Here is a 5,512-nt window from a genome sequence, read left to right as displayed (position 1 = left end):
TTTGGCTTAGAGCCACAAAGTTCCAGATGCCAGTCATGGGTGCCTCTGCCCTGTGTCACCACATGTTCTTTTCTGAGAATCACAGTCACTGAGAGTTATACATTGTGGTTGAAAGAAATGATCCATTTACCACCATCTACCCTCCCTCATCCTCTGTGCAAAGCTCACAAGAGCAGAGGCTGAAAACAGAAAAGTTGTCTCTCTTCCCTCACACCAGGGACATTACTTGGTGACCTGGTAAATAGCATGGGCAAGGTAGCCCACATTGCCAGAAGTGACCCCTGCCAAAGAGATGTGGCCATCCTTTGTCATCTAGATGGAGAATTCCTTGGTCAGCCACTCCATCTGTTCAGGCTTTAGCCCTGTGAAACAAAACTTGCCAACTTGGTCAGTGATGTGTTGCCAGTTGTGGGAGGAATCCTCCTTCTTGAGAGGAGGATTGTGGGAGAAGTCACTCTTCTTGAGGTTGAAAACCAGCTGAGTCCACATGTTAATGATGCAGTCGGCCATATTTTCACTTCTTGCAACCACTGTTTTTATAAATCTGGAGTTTTCAGAATGGTAGAGGCAATCCAGGCCTCATTGAGAGGAAAGTTACAATACATGGGATGGATCAAGATTTTCAACTGTGACTCCACACTTTTGGCTTCGTTCACATCTTTGCAGATCATAGTAAAGTCTCCCACATGCTCACCGTAAGCCCATGTTTTGGCATATGATTGGCAGGGACAAATGTTAATGCCCTGTTTGATGAAGTGGCACACAGCCCCGGCATCCTTGTTACCATCACCTCTGGCAAAGCCTTGATAGGCCGTGTCAAAGAACGGTTTTCTTCATCCCATTGCTATTTCCTTCCACTGCTCTGGACAAGGGTCCACTTCCATGGGATTATGGGCCCAGGCATGCAGGAGAAGAACACTTTGTGCTGGTATTTTTGAAACGTCCTCCATAGTGCCTGTGAAGTCAGAACCACAAGTCTTGGGGTCATAGTACTGATAAACTTGTAGCTGTGTGCCAGCATCCCTGAAGTGTGTGATTTCCCCAGGATAGTTCGGGCAGAAAGACATCTCAGCTGAACTTTAAAACTCTTCATAGAAAACTAGCTCTGATCCTTAAGGCCCCAGTTCCAGAAATAGCCTGCACAGTGACAAACTAGTCACTTTTCAACACTTCATTGTTCTTACCCAGGGCTACTCCTGCAGATGTCTTGCAAAATTCAGCCAGTACCCCAATGAGCAGGTATTCCTTGTCCAAGTATTTTGTGGCAGTCTGGGCCTCTGCCTTGCAGATGTTAGACAGCAGATAAAGCTTTCAGATATTGTCCTGGTTGGCACCAACTCCCATATTCACATTTTTGCCATCAGTGTCCCTCTTAAAGGCTTTGGTGACTCCCAAGATAGGATCTGGACATCCCATCTCCACACGGGCCCACCAGGAGCTAGTCCTGTTGGAGGCTGCCATGGCAAGGCCCAGTTGGAAGGCAGTGGTGATTCAGGAGGGGATGCAACCTGAGTGCAGCAAGGCCATGGTGGATGGGTGGAGGGCAAGCGGGCCCCTCCCACTTTTTAAAAGCAGTCAGGACACTAACAGGGAAGGCAGGATGACCAGTTCAGAAGGCTGCACACAGGGACTTCCACTCCTGGGGTGAATGTACCAATATGTGGGGAAGGACCTAGGCTAACCAAGCCCATGGTGTGTACACCTTGATGCCCTTAAATATACTGACAATGGAAATGGAACTCCTGAGGGAACCTGAAACCCCTATGCTCCCACTCTGGCTGACCTCCTGAATGATGTTTGATGAGCAGAGGTTTGGAACCACAGAGAGCAGCAGTTGTAGAATTCAAATGCTCACTGTCATCAGTCTTCCCTCTAAAGAAATAGCCCCTAAAGACCAGACAGTTCTGCCCATGATCAGTTGGATTCCTACTGTCATAGTCTGCTCACACTGCCATAATGAAATTCCACAGACAGAGCACTTAAACAACAGAAATTTATTTCCCACAGTTCTAGAGGCTGAGAAGTCAAAGATTCAGGTTCTGGCTGATATGGTTCCTTGATGAGGGTTCTCTTCCTGGCATGCAGGCAACTGCCTTCTCACTGTGTCCTCATGAGGCAGAGAAAGAGAGAGAGGTATGAGTGGGGAATCTCTGATGGTTCTTCTTATAAGGACACTATCTCATCATGAGTCTCACTGTCATGACCTCATCTAAACCTATTCACCTCCCAAAGTCCCCATCACACTGGGAGTTAGGGCTTCAATATATGAATTTGGGTCCATAGCACCTGCTCTCTACAAAGAAGCATCTGGGTCTATCTCCCTCAGAGACTGACCTGAAGGAGATTTCTCCTTCATCCGGGTCTACCTCCTTTGGAGATTGCCCAGCAGTGCACACAGTGGTCAGAGCAGAGCCTTGGGAGTCACACAGCCTGAGTCTGATTCAGGCTCCAGCATCGTCAGCTGTGTGACCACAAGTAGCTGTGTCCTTCCTGATCCTCAGTTCAGTTTACTTATCTATAAAATAGCGGTAGTGATACCTACCTCCTAGGGCTGTTTTGAATATTAAATGGGATATTGTAAGACAGGCACTTCACACTGTCCTGTCAAAGAATCCATGCTCAGTAAACAGGAGCTGTTGTTTCCCAGCGTCGGGTAGCACAATGATCTCTTGGTTTTCTAGATCTGGAATGCCTCTATCTTGAGCCAAGCTTGAGGGAGTGCTGCCTCAGTAATTCATGTTCATTTCTGTCCTTTGACTTGCCAACCTTTTTTCAACTAGTACATTCTTTTTTAGATATGCTGATGGCCTTCTGGTCTTAAAATTAGTCTACTTTTCAGAGGGTGGTTCTTGCATATTTGTGTCCACCATGTTTTGATTTACAGTAAAACCCTCAGAAGACAACCTTCCTTCTCTTTCAAAGTCTTTGTGGGCACCTCTTTAGCAAAATCATTGAACTGCCTAACAATTCTTGGGAGAGGAAATTCCACAATTTTTGCATCCAATGCCAGAGAAGCTATTTCCTAGTGGTTTTGATAGGGTGAGGCATGAGGTTATGAGTGGGGTTTGGAGGCTGTAAGATGAGCCCTCAGAGTGCTACTTATTGCTAGGTACACTGCCCTCAATGAGGTTGGGGTACCCTCCTGGGCTAAAAAGCTTAGTCTCACTTGGGCATGCATAAGTGTGGTGGCAGCAGTAGTGGTAGTAGCAGCAGTTACAGCAGCAGCATGAGATTACCATATCTTCAATTCAATTATATATTTTCTATGAAATGAGCTCATAGGCTCTGAATTGGTAGAGCACCACAGTTTAGCCAGTCCAATCTGTCATATTTGCAGATAAAGATATAGAGAGTCACTAGCCCGGTCAGCCAAATTAAGGAAATGACCCTGGAGGGTACTGAGATGATGAATGTGGATGTCCAACACTCAGCCTTCCATTGCACTGATGGAAAGCAGAAGGCCAAAGAGACTGGTACATTGTTAGAAAACCACAGAGCTAGTTAATGCTAATCTGAAGAACTTTCTGCCCTGGGAGTGACGTATAGCCAAAGAAATACATCGACAGGGCAGCAGAAATTATTTACCATATTACTTACATTTGTGTCAGACTACCTGTATATATCATCTGTACTACATCTTGAGATAATATTTTATAAACCTGCTAATTACTGTTAAAGAGTACAGTTGTACCACTATCACTATGCCTCACTCATAATCTATTTATTTCATTTTGGTTTAACTGCTATAGTACTGTTTGATCTGAAATTTTAAATCATATTATTTTACACCAAAAAAACTAACATTTTACATTAGCCAAAATTACTTCAATTGTTATACTTTTTGCATGCTGAAAAACACAAGTTAACAGAATGTGGTTTTGGTGTTAAAGTGCTAATTTGTTACCTGTCACCATTTAAAGTAGATGACATTTTGTCACCCTGTTTTAATGACACTTGTTCACTTTTTGATACATCACCACAAATCATAAGACGTGAAAGCGGCCTGCATCTCTCCTTTGCTGCAGAGGAGCCTTGGGAATAAGTGCTCAATAAACATGGGTTTGTTGGTAGTGGAAATGATGGTGGCAAAGGTGGGGTGGAGGACTGAAGTAGTCTGTGGAATTATTCTTAAATTCTAGGGTGCTATAAGGACATTAGCCAACAGTATTATACTCAAATATCAATCCCCTTTGTTCTGTAGTTAGATATTAACATTAAATAATACTAGTATTTGCAATAATATATGAAATTATGCAAAGAGAAAAATTTGTAAAATTTCAAATGTCTAAACCCAATTCAGCATTCTTCCCCAGAATACTATGTTTCTTCAGCTTTTCCCCCTGTGCCTCTCTCACTGCCAATTTTGCATCCCAGGATAGCGCGTGATTGGGAGTAATAGCAAATGGATGCAGAAAGAGAGGCACAGATGGACAGTAGGAACAGTTGAAAGTGAACCTGCCTGCTCTAGGGTGCTGTTCCCAGGCAATGGGCGGCGAGGCATTCTGGTATGTGCGTAGATGTTCCAGTCCGATGCTGTGGTTCTACTTTTGAGGTCAGTGTTGGTTATTTCTCAATCCCATTCCATCAATGCTGTGGCAAGACAAAATCCCTTCCAGAGACCTCCAAATTATTCATGAAAAGTCATTCCTTCCAGGCTGTCGCAACTTTATGTCTTATTCTGCGTTTGGGAGTATTTTGATGGGGGGGGGTGGTTAAATCAAGCACTACTGGAAAGCTACTATCATAACCCAGAAACTCCTCTTTCTCAACCATTAAGAACCCTGCCCAGCCTTCCCTTCGTTTTAATCCCACTGATGACATGGATTTGGTGTTTCTGGTTAGCCTCATGGTAAAAGTTCTTGTAGGAAGTCTTGTTTTTTATTTTGCCACCAACTCTTTTCCAAACCAGATGTATTAATACAAGAGGTGACTGGTGAAGCTGTTTCCAGTCATGCGTTTTCTCCAGCGCTCACCCATTCAGTCAGAAAATATTGGTGCAAACCTGCTATGTTCCAGGCCCTAGGTTGGCCCTGAGATTCAAAGATAATTAGCACATCCATCCACATTTCTTCTAATGCCATGGAAGCCTTATCTTGTTTATGGCCTCTGTCTTATTCTGTATTTTAATGATGAACAGCTGGTCAACATCATCTATATGATAATTCATCAATTTTTTTTTTTTTTTTTTGCACAAAAGTTTGTCCCTAGATTATCCTCAGTGATGGATTTCTATTGCAATTCAGTTCAATATCCAGATGTGTGAGTATGTTTAGAAGAGTCACCAGACCTTTGGAACCAAACTTGTTTTAACTTGATTCAACTACAAAGACCTTTCTGAGACCCCGCTCAGGTTTAATATTGCTTTCCTGAGGCTTGTCTGTTCTCTAGTGCCTCTTATCATAGGTTCTTCCAAGCCACCTGTTATAGTTGACCCAGTTTCACTACACAAGAACTGGAGAGTCATTTCCTGTTTTAAGTACTGGAAGAGATTTTAATAAGATGATACAGAGCA

At 43.5% G+C, this 5,512-nt stretch overlaps 1 pseudogene; it reads right to left on the bottom strand.

The window, feature by feature from the left end:
* Positions 1 to 844: 844 nt before the first annotated feature.
* LOC105500720 lies at positions 845 to 1,527 on the bottom strand (annotated as a pseudogene).
* Positions 1,528 to 5,512: the final 3,985 nt, after the last annotated feature.

The sequence above is a fragment of the Colobus angolensis genome, unplaced genomic scaffold (genome assembly GCF_000951035.1).
Source record: "Colobus angolensis palliatus isolate OR3802 unplaced genomic scaffold, Cang.pa_1.0 Scaffold68, whole genome shotgun sequence".
NCBI classification, from domain to species: domain Eukaryota; kingdom Metazoa; phylum Chordata; class Mammalia; order Primates; family Cercopithecidae; genus Colobus; species Colobus angolensis.
The sequence above is the reverse complement of the archived record's forward strand: the minus strand, read 5'-3'. Positions and strand labels throughout refer to the sequence as shown.